The following is a 19,605-nucleotide window of genomic DNA, read 5'->3' on the forward strand; positions in this document are numbered from 1 at the left end:
CACAGATCATGACTGGGGGAGCAGTGGCAAAGAGGCACATATTATGACTGGGGGGATAATAGGCTGATTGCCTTATTATTCTGTACTGGGGGGCAGTGGCACAGATCATGACTGGGGGGGATAATAGTCTAATAGGCTGAGTGGGTTTCTTATTATTCTCTATGGGGGGGCAGTGGCACATATCATGACTCGGGGCGCGCGGGGGAAGGGGGGGATACGCTGCAGGGGGCTAAATATTTTTCTCTATATGGGGGCCAGAGGTGAGATCATGACTCTGGGGGGTGGGGGAAGGGGGGGGGAGAATAAGCTGCAGGGGGCCCACAAATTATTAATTGGCTAAGAGCTGGGGGGTTAATTAACTGACTGTCAAGGGTTGGTTGATGTTAGTATATTATTATAAATAATTTTCATATATTTTATTATCTATATATGCCTGTACTAGGGGTTGTTTTATTTGGTCATAATGGAGTGTTGTGTTCATTCAGGGTTTGTTAACATTTTGCATTTTTGCACATTTTAAATACAGGACCCCAAGGTTCCAGAAGCCAACTGACAACAATGCGTCAAGAACAAGCAAAAGTGAACATTAGGTAGTCTACACTGCAAGCTCAGGTAAGAGAGAACAGTGCAATCTGTCTAACATTATGAATAGGGCATTTTACTTTAGTGACATTTTAATGAGTTTTCAAACTAATGTGGGCCTGATTCATTAATGAAAATAATTAAAAAAATAAGTAAGTTTTCACCTGGACAAAACCATGTTACAATGCAAGGGTTACATATTAGTTTATTCTTTTGCACATGAGTTAAATACTGGCTGGTTTTTCATGTAGCACATTAATACTTGTTAGCTTTATGTTTACACTGCAATTTAAAGTTGATCTAGGACATGCCCAACCCTAACCATAAACCTGTCTCCACATTTTACTTTATATCCTCCTCCAATGCAACATGGTTTTGCCCAGGTGCAAAGTTACTAATTTTTTGGCTTTCCTTTCCTTAATGAATCGGGCCCTGTGTGTTTTTATTAGAGATGTTCAGGCTCGGTTCCTCGGAAATCGTATATACCCGAACTTAGGGGATCCGAGTACCGAGCCGAGTCGGCCCTCCATGGCGATCTAGCGCCATTTGAGATAGGGATACAGAAGGGGTAGGGTAGAGTGTAGAGCAGTTGGGCAGGCAAACTTACAGAATTGAAAGAGGAGGGTGGTAGCAGTGTTAAAGAAAGCTCCATTGCTAATTGTCATTATTGAAATAAAAATATACAAGTCCTTGCAGGCTTTTTTTCTGAATTTGCACCAAAAAGTATAGGGTGTTATATACACCTAAAGACAAGAGCTCCATTGCTAATTGTCATTACTGAAATACAAATATACAAGTCCTTGCAGGCTTTTTTTCCTTTCTGCAGATGTGTGCCTGAGCAGCCCGACTGTAGCCGGTGATACACCAATTGAGGATTCCACTTTGGAATTGGAACAGGATGAGGGGGATATTTGTGTAGTCGACGAGGGCACTAATGAGGATGTTGATGTGGATGATTTTGTTTGTTTAAGTCTTGCACCAGTGGAAGCAGTTCTGGCACGTGATAAGAAGAAGGCCATTGTCATGCTTGGACATAAGACCAAAAAAGGCACTTCTTATATGTGGAATTATTTCTACCCAAATCTTGCCAACAGTTGTCTAGCCATTTGAATTGTATGTAAAGCCACAGTCAGTCGAGGGAGGGACCTTAACCATCTAGGAACCTCATCCATGTTACGCCATTTGATGCGAGTTCATGGCAAGGTGTTTGGAAAATCTGAAAGTTATGGTAAAAAAATAACAACAAGCAGTCCATCATCAGCTAGGACCCTTCTCTCGCCTACATCCCGACGCCTGCAATCTTCACCCACAACACCGTCCTCATCACCGTCCTCACCGTCACCGTACTCATCAATATCCTCAGTAGCGATTGGAGTTAGTCCTGCATCCAAGTTGCTATGGCTAGATGACTTCTGCACTATCCCTGATTTCTCTGAAGAATTCTTGAGCATTTGTCCCACTGCTGCTGCTGTTGCTGCTGCTGGGGGTAATTCTTCATGCCAGAAGCACACCAAGAAGAAGACTACTAGTAGATTACAACAATTGACTGTTAAACAATACTTTGCAAGAGGAAGAAAGTAAGAAAGCTGTCACCCAGTCGCAAAGCGGGTCACAGATGCTATGGCGACTATGCTAGTATTAGATCAGCATCCTATATCCACTATTAATGCAGCTAGTGTTAGACAATTATTTGAGGTATTGTGTCCCCATTACCAAATTCCATCACAACACCATTTTACTAGAAAAGCTATTCCTCACCTCTAACAGAAGGTTCATAAAAATTTAATTATTGGGCTGCAAAATGCCATTCTACCCACTGTACACTTAACCACAGATATGGGGACAAGCGGAACTGGGCAAACTAAAGATTATATTACTGTTACAGCCCACTGGGTCAGTGATTCGCCTTCACAAGCAGGAATAGCAGCAGCATGTACCCAAGTACGTCACATTTTTCTGAGGCAGGCTGCTCTGTGTATCATCTGCTTCACTAAGAGGCATATTATTATTATTATTATTATTATCATAGATTTGTAAGGCACCACAGTGCTCCCCAGCGCCATACAGTAGGGAAGACAAGGAAATACATAAAACAAGACATACATAAAACAAGAACAGACAAGGCAGACAAAATGAATGGAGACATGAAAACAAAGGGTATGCAGGACCCTGCTCATTACAGAGCTTACATTCTAAAGGGAAAAGGGCACAGCTGAAACAAAAGGAGCGAGTGTGGCTCAGAGTGGAGATTGGGATAGTTGTGAGGGTGCATTAGTGTGAATAGTGTTGTTGAGGATAAAGTCAACTCTAAAAAAGAGATGGGTTTCAAAGAGCATCTAAAGATTTGAAGGCTGTGGTAAAGTCTGATTGAGCGTAGTAGGGAATTCCATTAGTGTGGAGCAGCACGGGAGAAGTCTTGAAGGCGGGAGTGAGAGGTGGTTATCAAATATTAGACAAGATGCAGGTCAGAGGTAATACTGCTGACAATCTCTTTTAAAAACTAAGGGATGTCATTGCAACATGACTTATCCTGCTTGGACTCTCCTGCGGATATATAATTTAAGATGATGCCACCAATATTGTTAGATCATTACAGCGGGGGGAAATCCATCACATTTCCTGTTTTGCTCACACAATCAACTTGGTGGTACCGAACTTTTAAAAAAATGACAATGACATGCAGGAGATGCTGTCTGTGTCACAAAATATTTAGGGTCATTTTCGGGATTGTGCAACAGCATGTAGGAGAATGCAGCAGCTGCAAGAAGAATAGAATTTGAGGGGGAATGTACTTTAGTCCAGAGAAGTAGTCACTTGTGAAGAGAGTGCAGACACGGTTAGCTTGAGTCAAGTGATTGCCCTAATTAGACTTTTTGAGAAGCAGCTAGAGAAATTGAAGGGGGAAATTAAACAAAGCAAATCCACTAACTATATTGTATTTGTAGATTAAGTACTTAATTTGCTTCGCCAGGATGACATCTCCTCCTTCAGTTCTCTGGCAATTGCTTCTAGGAAAAAACTGCACAGTGGCCTAGTGTTTAGCACTTCTGCCTCACAGCGCTGGGGTCATGAGTTAAATTCCCGAACATGGCCTTATCTGTGTGGAGTTTGTATGTTCTCCCTGTGTTTGCGTGGGTTTCCTCCGGGTGCTCCGGTTTCCTCCCACACTCCAAAAACATACTGGTAGGTTAATTAACCGCTATCAAAATTAATTGGCTGCTATCAAAATTGACCCTAGTCTCTGTCTGTCTGTCCCCCTCTCTGTCTGTCTGTGTGTGTGAGTGTTAGGGAATTTAGACTGTAAGCCCTAATGGGGCAGGGACTGATGTGAATGAGTTCTCTGTACAGCGTTGCGGAATTAGTGGCGCTATATAAATAAATGATGATGATGATGATGATGATGATGAACTAAGTTTTCCCAAGACACCCAGTAGTGATGCAGATGAGTCAACACAACATTTTGACATTTGGGCTGGTCTAAAAGAATTGCCCAAAAATTGTGACAGCTCTGCCATAAAATTAACTACTAATTCCATGAGGAAGGCCATTATCGACAATTACATCAAAGTACACAGACTTCTGTGATGGTGAATTCCAGCGGGGATGAATTAGTAATGTTTGAGGAAGATGTACAAAATGATGAGGGTGAATATGATGACAGTGTAGATTGGGGTTGGGTACGAATTAACTATTGTGAGTATGCCGGTATGGACAAGCACTACAAAATAAACCCGAAAAACTGCAAAAACGAATGAAAAAAAAAAAGTCTGGTTTTTTTTCATTCGTTTTTGCAGCTTTTCGAGTTTATTTTGTAAGGCTTGTCCATGTTGACATAGTGGTAATCGTTTTTACAATTACCACCGGTATATTGCAGGTGCTGAGATCTAGCTAAGAGAAGGATGCTACCTGATGCTGGTATGCTTGATAATATTTTGGGTAGAATGGCATCTTGGCAATTTTATGTTTTTCTACAGTAAACTTTCACATTTTTTAGAGAGGTTTTTTTTCTTTAAACCTTTTTAAAGAAAAAAAAAACAGGCGCGGACTGGGCGGAGATGAGACACCATTTGAGTAAAGTAGGCGTTATGCATTTTCACTTGAGAACAGTAGGCGTTCCCTCTTTCCAGTTGAGTGAAACTGATGTCACTCCTGTCTCAAATCTTTCCCAAAAGTTAATAACGGCCAGGGTCATGTTTAAATCCCAAAAACCTAGCGCAAACAACTGTTAAAAGCCTTTAGAAGCATACTCTGCGTATGAAAAAAAATAAAAAAATTATGCTAAACAAACACACGTATTAATGTTAGGATTTTAATAAAAAAAAATAATTATTTTTTTTATTATAGTGCACTATGCTGCTTGCTGCCTCTTCAGTAAAGAGGCCTGGCTTTTATGGGCCCTCTACACTGCAGTTTGGTATGCTAGGCAGATATATTTTCTACTATCACTCCCTATCCATTCCGGCTGCAAAATGGAGTGCACACTCAGGGCCTGATCAACCACTAGGCTGACCAGGCTGCAGCCTGGGGCGCTGGGTCCCGGGGGGCGCTGCTCTGTGGGTATTTTTTTTTTTTTTTCTTTTTTTTTTTTTTTCAATCATTCATTTTTTTTTTCGGGGTGGGGGAGGGGGGGGGTCGCCGCGGGGGGGGGGGGTGGAGGGCTCGACAATCAAAAGCAATGGTGGTCAGTGGTTAGCAACACACAGCCAATCGCCAGGCTGCCTGTTGCTGTGCAGCAGACAGGAAGCAGGACGTCTTCACTTCCTATCTGCTGATCTGAGGAGAGGAGCGACGCTGGCACAACTACAGGTAATTGAAGGGGGGAACTGCCCTGCATATCTATAGGGAGGGGGGGAAACTGCCCTGCATATCTATAGGGAGGGGGGGGGAACTGCCTTGCATATCTATAGGGAGGGGGGGGAACTGCCTTGCATATCTATAGGGAGGGGGGGAACTGCCCTGCATATCAATAGGGAGGGGGGGAACTGCCCTGCATATCTATAGGGAGGGGGGGAACTGCCCTGCATATCTATAGGGAGGGGGGGGAACTGCCCTGCATATCTATAGGGAGGGGGGGGGGAACTGCCCTGCATATCTATAGGGAGGGGGGGGAACTGCCCTGCATATCTATAGGGAGGGGGGGAGAACTGCCCTGCATATCTATAGAGAGGGGGGGGGAACTACCCTGCATATCTATAGGGAGGGGGGGGGGACTACCCTGCATATCTATAGGGAGGGAGAGGGGGGACTGTCATGCATATGTATAGGGAGGGAGAGGGGGACTGTCATACAAATCTATAGGGTGGGAGGGCTGCCATGAAAATCTATAGGGAGGGAGAGAGGTTGATATGTATGAAGGAGGGCAGAGGAGGGGGGCTGATATATGTGACTGGGGGAGTTTTGATGTGACGGGGGGGGGGATAGCTAGCTAGCAGAGTGGAGGTAAGGAAAATAGCTGCAAGGGGGATGGATGCAGGATGGGAGGTAAAGAAAATGGCTGCAGCAGGGGTTAAGGAAAATGGCTGTGGGGGGGGGGGGGTTGTGGTTAAGTAAAATGGCTGCAGGGGGTATTTAAAAAATACAGCAGCTTTGGGGGGCAGAATCTCATGATTGTGTGGTGGTCACATGGGTGGACTCAGCAATCACTAGAATACTAAATATTAGTGAGATGGGGCTGGTAGAGGTTTGTATTTGATTGACAACAAATATTCAGATATTGCTTATATATGCCTGTCCAATGGGGTACTTTTAGCTGGCCATAATGGAGTGTTTTGTTTTAACTAAAGTGCCTAATCATTCAGGGTTTGCATTATAATACATTTTTGCATTTTCAAAACAGGACGCCAACTTTCCAGAAGCCAGCGAGAGGATAACAAAGTTGCAAGAGAGAAGAGCAAGAACAGGTAAGAGACAATGGCACAATCTGTCTAAATTTGAATGCTGGAGAATACACCTGAACATTCATATTCAGGAGTGTTCCTATACACCTATATATTCGGAGGAGGGGGGGGGGGGGGCGCTGCGGCCGTATTAGCCTGGGGCGGCCAGAACCCTTAATCAGGCCCTGTGCACACTCCTTCCCCATTCATTAAAGTTTCCAAAATGGAGTGCACACTCCATTCCACATTCATTGTGGATTCCGGAATGGAGTGCACACTCCATTCCACATTCATGACAGTTTCCAAAATGGAGTGCACACTCCATTCCACATTCATTGTGGCTTACGGAATGGAGTGCACACTCCATTCCACATTCATTGTGGCTTCCGGAATGGAGTGCACACTCCCTTCCACATTCATGACAGTTTCCAAAATGGAGTGCACACTCCATTGCACATTCATTGTGGCTTCCGGAATGGAGTGCACACTCCATTGCACATTCATTGTGGCTTCCGGAATGGAGTGCACACTCCATTCCACATTCATGACAGTTTCCAAAATGAAGTGCACACTCCATTCCACATTCATTGTGGCTTCCGGAATGGAGTGCACACTCCCTTCCACATTCATGACAGTTTCCAAAATGGAGTGCACACTCCATTGCACATTCATTGTGGCTTCCGGAATGGAGTGCACACTCCATTGCACATTCATTGTGGCTTCCGGAATGGAGTGCACACTCCATTCCACATTCATGACAGTTTCCAAAATGGAGTGCACACTCCATTCCACATTCATTGTGGCTTCCGGAATGGAGTGCACACTCCATTCCACATTCATTGTGGCTTACGGAATGGAGTGCACACTCCATTCCACATTCATGACAGTTTCCAAAATTAAGTGCACACTCCATTCCACATTCATTGTGGCTTCCGGAATGGAGTGCACACTCCATTCCACATTCATGTCGGCTGCTGGAATCGAGTGCAAAGTGCATGGCTAATTTGATAAATTGTGTTAAACTGTTAGGCAAACATTCTGCTTTATCATAAATATTGATTACAAATCTCTTTGGATTCTCAGCAACTAACAATTAACATTAGTCTCAATATGCAACATGGATGATTTGACACTTGTTGATGGTGGCTTTTCAATATATTTAAAAATAAATACACATAGAATAACTGTACACTTTTTCAAGGAATTTACACCAATTTTTTTAGCTATTGTAAACGAAGTGTTCGATTACCACAGGCTAAGTTTTATCACCAACACAAATATCGTAAGGAAATATCCTTAATCCCTAATTAAGGATCCCTAAGACACAAGTGAATTAGTGAGGTCTTGAACACATGTTTGCAAGCTTCAAAGGTGCCTCGGCTATCTGCTACGCCACTGTACAAGTAGTGATGAGAACAGAATAGAATAACAATGAAAGATGAGCATCTTTTAAGGACAACAACTTATTATATACGTAGGGTATATAATAAGTTGGGTGTCCTTAAAAGATGTTTAAAACTCCAAATATTTTCACATATTATACATGGTAGGAACTGGTATATGGTGAGTTAAAATGTATGCATATGGAATTATATCCATGTTCATTAATACAAATCAAAAGTATAATAATATTGGTACCATTTTTGTGTTCTCTTTTTCTACTTCTGAGAGTATAGATTTACTATGTCTTTGCAATAAAGTCTTTTGCTACAACTCCTTTCATCTGTTGTAAGTGATCACAATGTTCAACATGACAGATAGGCAGATTAAACATCAAACCATATACAAAAGCACTCTTACATAAGTCACAGAGTAGAGTAAATGCGCTCAAACATTGACATAAACAAAGGTAAGCCACATACACGCATGAATCGGGGGTCAAACTCATTACCTTATCATTGCAAGGGTAGTTCTTTATCCACTAAGGCAGGGGTCAGGAAACTTTTTTACCTTTTACCACCAAATATATTAAGATACGCCAACGTTACCCCCTTGATTTGAAAGGAAGGAAATCCTATATTATTAATTATTGGAATTCAAAATTTTATTGAATCTATTCAAAATTTCTTTGAAAACTTCAACTTCAAAACTTCAGGTTTTGGAGAAATGATGTTAATTCATTTTTGATACAAGAGCATCAATATTGGGGCATTTTGATGTCAGAGCAATTTGGATACAGTCTTCAGCGTCCAATCCATTTCTGTGCTTTGTTTTTATGTTCGTTAGAGTGGAAAATCCTTGTTGGCAAAGGTAGGTTGTTGCAAAAGACAGCAACTTTTTGACTACCTCCTCATGTGCAATTTTGATGCCTTTGCAGCTGTTGACATCCAAAAATATGACAGATCTGCTTTGTTTTCAAATGCAATACGGGCTTCATTATTACATCGAAGCTCAAGAAGTGCCTCTGCCAACCCTGGAGGCTCTTCTGGTACAACAGCAATTTCACATTTAAAGTAGACTACAATCCAACTGACAGCATGTGAACAGGTAGCATTACCCCCAGAAATTTCATTTTTACCCCAGTTGGGGTAATTTACCCCTGTTCCCTGACCACTGCACTAAGGTATACTTCAGATAGAAAAACACACACCAAACTGCACAATAACTTTTTCGGCCAGCTGAATCGCTGTCTTAGGTCTGTCAAATCTGGCCGGTTGCATTTATTGTTAACGGAATGACGGATAAGGCGCTATAAAAACCATAACCCTACATACACACACATAAAATTTAAAAATGCTTGTCAAACGCATCAGGACCTTGAAAGACTTGACCATGTTAAGAATTGAGGGGGAATAAAAAAATAGAAAAAAATTGCATGTCTTGCGCTATGTTACAAGCATTTGCATATTTTTATTCCTATTATACTTTACTGAGTATGCTTAACGGAGCCTTGTAAATGGCTCGGTGCTTATGGTTGACCTGTGGGCTTGAACTCCTGCACTTAGTACTGGTGGGTGGAATACATAACCACTACACTATAGTGTCACACATTAAGTTTACACATGTTAATTCAATACATGTAAATGATTTTTAGGGAATATGATTATAGCCCAATCAATTTATTCTTTATTATTGGCACAGTAATAAAAGCTAAGCGCATTATTGACATCTGTAATAATAGTTTAAAAATCGACTCACCGTACAATGAAGAACCTTAGGTTACATGCCAGCATGACTTTTAGTCAAAAAAAAATTGTTTCATTGGTACGCAGCTCTAAGCTCTTAATCATTTCTGTTTACCATACTCTCCGGCGTTCGCACCGGCATTTAATTACCTAATTAGAGTGGTAGTTAAAAATACCTTGCTACCACTTCTGTGTTGTTGTGAGTTTGACAAATCAGGGTAAGTAGACTGTAGATGGGCAAATGTTTTTTTAATCAGATGTTTATTGATGTACCTTGCTCAGTACTCAGTATGTTTAAAGATGTAACTTTAAAGTATGTTTAAAGATGTGTGTGTGTTGGTGAGCAAGAAATCTCTGTTGCTGCAGAAAGTGCTTAATGTACTGTGCTGGTGGTTTTTATGTTGAATGTTAGTGCAAAAGTGTTTGGTTAGCTGTGGAGTTTTAATATTTAGTCCACTGTGTATACTTAGAGGCGGAACTGCATACAGTCCTCTAGAATGTAGTGAAATTTTTCAATATTATCCCTATTTTTTTTCTTTCTTGTTTACCCTCCCCCACAGCTATTTGGGTCTGCTGGGATTTTGACTAATCTTGTTGTGTGCCATTTTAAGACAATCTTGTGTGTGTGGTAAGTATAAAACAAATATAGTTTCTTGCATACCCCTTTTTACAACACCTTGCAGTAATAATGGCCATGGTTTTTGGATTAATTTTCTTGTGCTATAATAATTTTTTTTTTTTAAGTGGTGTTTTTTGCCCCTACCTTAAACACATTAGCACTCTGTGTTAAGTGTTTCACTCCCTTCACATTTCTATGGCACATAAAGGTCAATATAACTAATCTGATTTGTGAAAGGGTCTATGCTTGCAAACGTCATACTTACCATCACCACTTTGGTGGTGGTTCTATATGACTATATGGTGTTTGGTTATGTAAATTGGTTTTTTTTTTTATTTTTTTTCAAACTCGCCTTAAACATTACCTTCATCTTCTTATGGAGTGGGGCACCAGGGGTCATGGACGAGGTTGCTGGGGTGGAGGAGGAGGAAGATCAAGTTCCCCCCACCCCTCGTGAAGCAGTGCGTGGCTGAAACTTCAGGAGCTATGTTGTCTATCAGTATTTTTGAGGTAATAATTTTTAATGCACTTTTTAATGATCTAAGGTATGTTAAGTTCAAATGGCAATATGAATCTACATGGACTGGTGTGATGGAGAAATGTATAAAATGTGGGAAAATTTGTATTTCCAAGCGTTGCTACCTTTTTGTAACCTTTACAATGTGTGTAGAAAGTATAGATTCATGTCTGTAGGTTTTGCCTCAATGTCTTTAGCTAAATGCACCTTAGTGTGTTAGATTTAATCTACAGGCTTTTTTTTTGGTTTGTACAAACAAATTGTTTAATGTTTCATACACTTTGGCCAGTCCAGACTTTGCACACTTGATGCTTGTATTTGCTAAGTCTCAAAAGGCATTAATGCTGTAGTATGTGATGTCCCCTACTGTCATAATGTGGTGGCTAAATTGTGACCATGTAAATGTGGCCTAACTCTGGTTATTTATCCATGTGAGGTTTATAGGTAATTGTTTGGCACATATAGTGTGTTGTAGTGGTAATTTTTCTAGCTGTTTTTTAATTTTCTTATATCTACAGCCTGTATATAACACCTGGCCTGGAGTGGTGGTCTTTGTGGAATTTAACTTTTTATTTTGTTTGCTTTGGGGAGTGGTGCAATTCGTGTCTCACTACATGTTAAAGTATTTCTCCAGAGCTCCAAGGCTGCTTATGTCTCTCTTCAGTCTGGCCACATTGGCATCTCTTCATCCAAGGATCTTTGCCACACATAGACCATTAACTTCTTTGCTATGTTTTTGTTCGGCCGTTTGTATTCATATATGTAATAAATATATCTTATCCTGCAAATGACTCTGCAATCTGTTGTCATGCCCTTTTGTACCATTACTATAGTGCTGTGATTTCTCTTTGAATACACATAAATCCTTGTGAATTGCTTTACTAACTATTGTGTAACAGGTATACTTTGAAAATATAATATTATTATGTGTGGTTCTTTTGTCATTTGCCACAGACACACCATAGCCTACAAACACACTCTATGGTGTTTATGTTCAGTTATAGGAAATGAGTTTAGTTTGGAGGTTTGTATGTGTGTTTGGTTGTTTAGTAGGTAATTTCTTGTACACTTTACAGCTTTTAGAGGGAACATGGTAGGTGCATAGCAATATAGCCATTATAAAATGTGTAAGGCATACAAATAATACAAAAATGTTACCCGTGTTACGTCCAACACTATAAACTTTGGGCCCTTGCACAAACAGGATAACTATCTTTCAGCTGTGCTAGTGGCACTTTGTTTAAAAGTGGCCCAACACCCACATGGCACACACAAAACCAACACTAACAATGATGGTAAATGCGTTAGTGTCCTAAGCTAGTGTAGTGTTGCTACAAGGGCAGATTAACATTATGTGAAACCCACCTTTGGAGCAGCAAATAATCCAGTATACACCCTTTTAATGGTGTATTTTCAAAGTTTCATTGTTGTGATAAGTAATACTTCACCTAGTTTGGTAATAGCTCCAGTCTGCAAAATGTCAGATTACGGCCAACACACTTATTCCAAATTAGCACTAGTTACATTTGTCTGATTACACACATTGTTTGCCAGCTGTCACATGACATGTTTGATGCTTCTGTCAATGTTTTTTGTAATTTTATTGTGGTGTATAAATGTAATGTGTAATTATTAGACAATCTAAATATCTGTTACATTTCCCTCTGTAAATATAACATATCGACAAAAGCCACATTCCAGCTTGGTTTGACTACAAATCCTATGTCAGTGTGTGTGTCACTAGTAAATTATGTTAGTTTGGCCCAGATTAGAAGCTATGACTGTTTAAACATGCTAGTACATGTGAAGACTCTTTTGCGCCTCTTAAATAAGGTACCATTTCACAAACTTCTAACTAAGTCTAAAACACATGTCCCTTATTATAATAAACATTGTGGCTTGTCTATTTAACGAGCATTGAGTTTGGCCACTGCATTTTGACAGACATATTCGTCAAATTCTATTGCAACATTCTCCTACTTCTACTCGTCACTTTTCAAACCATAACATTTATTTACAGGTTAACAACACACCAAAATGAAGGATATCACTCAGAGTTGCAGAGTGGCAAACCCTATATTGTGTTAGTAATATTAATATTTGGTTACAAACCAGCCAGCAACACACTTAAGTGTGTACTCCAAATGCAAATTGGGAGGTATGCGCCAAAATAAGTTTATACATCTGGACCCATGTGTCCATCAATGCAATGAGCTAATTATTAGTGTGTTAAACATGGATAAGGTAAAAGAACTTACTGTAGCCTACTATTGCATTCTTTCCATGTTAAATGGGAGGGCAAGGCCCATTTCTATAGCAGTTTAATGACAGTTCTCCCACACATATTTCATAGCAAACAGTTTGCTACATTGGGAGATACACACAATTGGAATATCCTGAAATCTCTGACAAATATTTATACTTACTTTTTTTGAAAGGTTTGCCAAACCAAAAATAATTAATTTGTTGCACAACTGTGTAATGCGTGGTATGGGCTGCAATAAAAAAACCAAAAACAAAATAAATTCTTCAAACCAAGGAAAGGTAATGTGGTCAACAATGCTAACCTCCACATTTTATTATGGATAAGGTTAAAAAGAATCTAGCATACTGTAGCCTACTATTGCATTCTTTCCATGTTAAATGGGAGGGCAAGGCCCATTTCTATAGCAGTTTAATGACAGTTCTCCCACACATATTTCATAGCAAACAGTTTGCTACATTGGGAGATACAAACAATTTGGAAAACTTACAATATCTGATTTAGTTTAGTACTTACTTTTTTTAAATGGTTTATTAGGCAAATCAAAACTTTTATGTGTTCTGTCCTGCCAAAAAAAGCTAATGAGCAGGCCGTGAAGCAAAGCACAGGTTTGTTTAAATGGAGGTTTGGATTAATAAACCAGGTGTACTCTTCTTCCTAATTGCGACGCACAGAGTACTCGTCTCATCGTAGGGGGCCGCCATGTTCTTGGTGGGAGAGGCACCCATTACACACGCAGGTGTCTGAAAGATCCACGTGTGACGTGAGTTACGCCCATACGTGCTGTGAGAACCAATCGTAGCTCAGAATACTGCTGAGTTGGTTTCTGTGAGGAAAAATGAGGGCCAACATTTTCGCGAGGCGTGAGCTCCGTGTCCTCACAGAGGCCATGGACAACGTGCACTCAGGGCGCTATATTTCTAACGAGGTGAAAAGCTGCGGGCCTATGAAAGGGTCCGCAGACACCTCCGCCTGCGGTATGGGATACGGAGGAGCGTTGTCCAGCTCCAGAGGCGCTGGAGCGATCTCCGGCGCCGTCAACCAAGGCTCCTTGCTGAACTCCGGCAGGAGATTATAAGACTGAGTTCTGTATTAATCGCACAAACCATGTGTACACATATATATTTCCTATATGTTTTAAAATATGTTCACCCTAATCACCTGACATGGCGTAGATAACAATGTGCAAGCACACTCTAAAGGACATGCCCCTTCCAGTGCACCCAAAATGCTTTGCCTCCTGTCGTCTGCTGACAATTTACTGACCAAAATGTTTTATTGTGAAAAATCTGACCATTAAGGGTGGGTTTGGAAATCAGCCATTCTAACTCTTGACCCATGTGCTATAACTTGCTGGTGTAACCTTATAAACATTTAGTAGTGGCAGATGTGTTCTCATTATTCGTCAAAGATTTTAAAGGCAGGTTTGAAATTGCAAACACCTTAGTGTATAGACTAATTTTTTTACACTCGCATAAGATGCAAACAGATTACAGAGTGTACTAGATATAGCTAATCCATCTTTGTTTACCTGCCTATTTAGTCAATTTTAGACTGTGAGGTAGTCCCAACAAAGGATGATTTCCAAAGTATACTCCACGTTCTAATATTTTGACATCCATACACTAATTCAGTGGTCCTGAAAATAGAGAACTAATTGACATCATGACCAGCCCCATGTGAGTTTGCTGACATAAATTGACCAACAATAACTAAAATACTACTGGTAATTTGTACAAAAAAAAAATTACCCACCCAGTAGTATGTTTGGGTAGTGTGGTAGACAAGACATGCAAATATGGAGCAAGGCGGCAAACTCCACACATATGAAACAATAATGAGGGACTTTGCTCTCACAGCACTGGGGTCAGGAGTTAAAGTGCTGACCACTAGGCCACTGAAAAATTCAACATCTCTATGGGAAATAAAAAAAAATGGGACAAGTCATGTGAAATGCTTTGTGTTCATCATGTTTAGCTCCTTGCATTGTTAGTAGCTAATATTTCTGCCTGCTGACAATGTAAAGTTTATTAAATATGTATGATCACCTGATTGTCACAATACTATCATTTTTTTCAAATGGTGATTGTGTTAACATGTCCTTTTGTTTATATTTCCTTTTTTCTAACAGACCGGGCACGCTGGGAACGCCGGCAATGCCGCCGGGCAGTCGTGGAGGCGCAGGCAGCGGAGGAGGAGGAGCAGCAGCCAGTGGCGGTGGCAGTGCCACTGTCATTGGAGGAGGAGGAGAAGCCAGTGGCGGTGGCAGTAGCACTGTCATCGGAGGAAGAGGTGGTCCAGCCGGAGCCAGTGGCAGTGGCAGTGGAGGAGCAGGAGGAGGAGGCGGTGCCGGTGCCAGTGGCAGCAGCAATGGCAGCAGTGGAGGAGGAGGAGGAGCAGGCTGATCCGGAGCCACAGCAATTTCAGGACTCCACATCGGGCAGCCAAGAGGCAGTGGAGTTTGAAGATAGTAAGTATTTGCGATAAGTGATGGACATAATTATATAAGATTGAGATGTGCATTAAACTTGTACATAATCCCTGCTGTGACACATGTTGATTACATGGTGCCTTATATGCCACAGGTTTAACACTTAATATCTGGCTTCCAAATTTAGGACCATTAAACACTCAAACCACAGCCAGAGCCATCTTAACACATGGCCACGCAGGGCAGGACCCCAAAAAAAGTGGCCGCTAGCCTGGTCAACTTGTAAGTATATTAATGAATTGTTTATAACTTCAAATATCAACCAAATCCGTTAGAATACCTGTGAGTGATTGTGTAGGTAGTGGCCCATGGTAGTGCTTTGCCCTGGGACCAATAATGCTGGATAAGACAACCCTGTCCATGGCCCTATCCCCGTGACTCACCAGAATGTAGTACATTGATCCAAATGCCTTCTCAAAGTCTAATGTGCGTCCAACTGGTTTTGTTGCCAGAGGCCTAACATTTGAAAGTAATGTAACAGTACACAGCTCTAGTAAATCCTGTCTGTTTAATGAAATAGGTATACATGTATGTAATGTTTATTTTCTGATTTCTTTCAGCACCCACTGAGGAAGCTGCCAATTGGCCACCACCACCACCCACCACAGCTGAGCTTATGGGTCACATGGCCGAAATTGTGGAGGACCTGGAAGGCGTCCACAATCGGAAAGGGCAAATTATTGCCAATTTACGATTCAAATTGGCCTACTGGGCCTCATATATGTCTTGATTTTTTTTTGTTGTTTTTTTTCACTTTATATGTTCCATTTTATGTACATAGTTGAAAAACATTGTTTCATTTTATAAATATCTAAGTTTATACAAAAAGAAACCTTGGTGTGTGTGTCTTTATTCATCTCATTACACAACATGTGGCTGTAAGGATAAAAGAGAATATATATAACAAGTTAACCCATGCATGATACTCATGCATTCTAGTCAAATCCAGCTAATTAAGGTCTTAAAAAGGTTCTTGTCATGCATTTGGGCCTAAACCAGGCCCCCTCAGGGGAAGAGCGTTACTTCCCGGCGCAAGCGTCCTTTTTAATGTGTGTTCATGAGGTAAAATTACCTCACGAAAATGAGTTTGACCCCTCAACTCGTAAATTTAGCCTTTACTACCCCTCTCATGGGGAAAGGGGGATGATGGAAGTTAACTGACTTCACTATTCTAATTTTTTGGTCAAATAATGTCAGTATACCAAATTTCAGGTCAATTGGATGAGTCCTTTTTGAGAAAATAGTTTTTACCACACACACACACACTAACACACGGCTTTTACTTTTATATATTAGACAAGTTAACCCGTGCATGATACTCATGCATTCTAGTCAAATCAAGCTACTTAAGGTGTTAAAAAGGTTCTTGTCATGCATTTGGGCCATAGCCCAGGCCTCCTCAGGGGAAGAGCGTTACTTCCCGACGTAAGCGCCCTTTTTTAACGTGGTTTTGTCCACATGTCACCACCTCATCATTCTTCTCCATCACCTCATCCTTCATTTTCATCGCCACATCTATCCAGATGTCTATCCAGACACAGGGATCTCTCTCAGCGGTCCTGAGTATCACACTCCTCTCACTCTGTCACCCCCGGCAACCACCAACCACTCCCCACTGTCACCCCCGGCAACCACCAACCACTCCCAACTGTCACTTCTACTTCAAGAAATATATATATATTTTTTTTAAATCTTTATAAACACTTTTAACAATTAACAAATTAAATTAACAAATTAAAATCATCTTAGTATACCAAATTTCAGCCCTTTCTGAATTTTTTTTCCCACACACACTAAGAATTTAGTAGGTCAGTGTATAATTCCCTGCCCCATTGGAGCTTACAGTCTTAATTCCCTAATATAGACACACAGACAGAGAAAAAGGTCAATTTTGATTGCAGCCAATTAACCTACCAGTATGTTGGAGTGTGGGAGGAAACCAGAGCACCTGGAGGAAACCCACGCAAACACAAACTCCACACAGATAAGGCCTTGGTCGGGAATCAAACCCATGACACCAGTGCTGTGAGGCAGAGGTGCTAACCACTAGGCCACTGTGCTGCCCTCTTTATTCATGTGTTTTTAATGTAGCCATTGTCCATGCATTATGCGCACTATACGGCGACTTGAAATCCTAAACAGTGAAAGATCGTGTAGAATGTGTTTGTTGTTAACAGTGTGTATTACGCTAATTAGTAGCAAAGAAAAACAAGGTTGAGAGTGTTCCAGATTATTGTTAATTGACAGTGATTAATGAGTAAAGAGCTATCTCGCAAAATAAGCCCCAGGCATGTTTGTTGTGTTGTATATAAATAAACTGTTGGCCCCTCCCACAGTGGGCGTGAAGTATGCATTGTTTAGCTTGCCGTCAATCAGTTGAGAGACGTCGCTTATACGTGTAGCATGTTTAAAGATCTGCAGGTGGGTGTGTTTTCTAACAATTGCACTGCTTATTTGCGTCACTTAGTTGTAATGGACCACAAGGGGGTGTGTTTTTGCTGTTTGAGATGCTTAATTCACTCACGTACCGGTTTGCGTCACTCAAAGAATGCAACGCAGATGCGTGTGCATTTGCGAACTTTGATGAATCGAGCCCCAGGATAGGACAGTGCCTTCAAGACCTAGGGATTGTAGCGTTTGTATGAGGAGAGAGTGGTCAACAGTGTCAAATGCAGCAGAGAGATCCAGGAGAATTAGAAGAGAGTATTGGTTATTATTTTTTGCTGTGATCAAATCATTGACAACCTTGGTCAGCGCAGTCTCTGTTGAGTGTTGAGAGCGAAAGCCTGACTGAAGAGGATCCAATAGGTTGTTTGCTGTAAGAACGTGTGTGAGGCGGGTGTAGGCAATTCTCTCGAGAAGCTTGGAGGGGCATGGGAGCTGGGAGATGGGGCAGTAATTTATGAGAGAGTTAGGGTCAGAATTCTGTTTTTTTAAAATGGGAGTAATCACTGCATGCTTGAAAAGTGATGGAAAAATACCAGTAGAAAGAGATTACAGATTTTAGTTAGAGGGGGAATGAGCACAGGAGACAGGGACATACCAATTTGAGAGGGAATGGGATCAAGAGGACAGGAGGTAGAGTAGGAAGATGAGAAGAGAGTAGAAACTTCCTCTTCATTTGTGGGATCAAATGAAGAGAGAGTGTCAGAGGGTGCTACAAAGGAATTGAGCAGATTGCTTGTCAAGGGAGATACCATTTCAAGCCTGATCTTATCAATTTTGTCCTTGAAATAGGAAGCAAGATCCTGTGCACTGATGTTAGTTGGAGGATTTGGGGCAGGAGGATTCAGAAGAAAGTTAAATGTGTTAAAGAGGCGTTTGGGGTTAGAAGCCTGAGCATAGATGAGAGATCGGTAGTATGCTTGTTTAGCAGTGTCCAGAGTATTTCTATAGGAGTGGTAGATATCAGTATATGTGATGAAATCATTAGAGGCACAAGATGTACGCCAGTGACGTTCTGCTTTACGAGAAAGTTTTTGTAGAGTTCGTGTTACTGTAGTGTTCCACGGTTGGCAACGAATTCTACGGGAAATATGTAGTGTCGCTGGAGTCACTTGATCCAGGGCAATTGCTAGGGTTTGATGAAAATGGGGTACTGCCCGATCAGGGGAGGAGAATGTAGAAATTGGGGAGAGAAGGTGTTGGAGAGAGGTGGAAAACTGTTGAAAATCAATAGAGTTGATATTCCTGCGGGTACGAGGAGGCTTGGAAGAGTTTGACAATAGGGAGGGTAAAGAACTGGGGGTGAGCAAGTATCGAATAAGATGATGATCCGAGAGGGGGAAAGGAGTGTTAAGGAAATCAGAAACTGAGCATAGTCTAGAGAAAACAAGATCAAGACAGTGGCCATCCTGATGAGTAGCGGATTCAATCCACTGGGAGAGGTCAAGTGTGGAGGTTAGAGAGAGTAGTTTGGAAGCAGCATTGGAACGTGGATTAGAAATAGGGATGTTGAAATCACCCATGATGATGGTGGGGATATCAGTAGATTAGAAGTGAGGGAGCCATGCAGAGAAGTGTTCAAGAAATTGTTGGTGTGGACCAGGGGGGCGATAGATGACAGCAACACGCATAGAGAATGGGTTAAAAATCCTAACAGCATGTACTTCAAAAGATGTGAATGTGAGTG

The 19,605-nt window shown here is 41.2% G+C and overlaps 1 long non-coding RNA gene across 4 annotated transcripts; it reads left to right on the forward strand.

The window, feature by feature from the left end:
- The first annotated feature begins 347 nt into the window (after nucleotides 1-347).
- LOC142143921 (uncharacterized) lies at nucleotides 348-11,507 on the forward strand. Of its 4 annotated transcripts, none has more exons than XR_012689602.1 (3): nucleotides 348-612; nucleotides 10,144-10,712; nucleotides 11,238-11,507. It is a non-coding gene; the product is annotated as an uncharacterized LOC142143921 (long non-coding RNA). The 4 variants fall into 4 exon arrangements; XR_012689603.1 differs by lacking the exon at nucleotides 348-612 and adding an exon at nucleotides 5,366-5,388; XR_012689604.1 differs by lacking the exon at nucleotides 348-612 and having other exon boundaries at nucleotides 9,021-10,215; nucleotides 10,585-10,712.
- The last annotated feature ends 8,098 nt before the right edge of the window (nucleotides 11,508-19,605 follow it).

This window comes from Mixophyes fleayi, chromosome 3, assembly GCF_038048845.1.
Source record: "Mixophyes fleayi isolate aMixFle1 chromosome 3, aMixFle1.hap1, whole genome shotgun sequence".
In the NCBI taxonomy this organism is placed as follows: Eukaryota; Metazoa; Chordata; class Amphibia; order Anura; family Limnodynastidae; genus Mixophyes; species Mixophyes fleayi.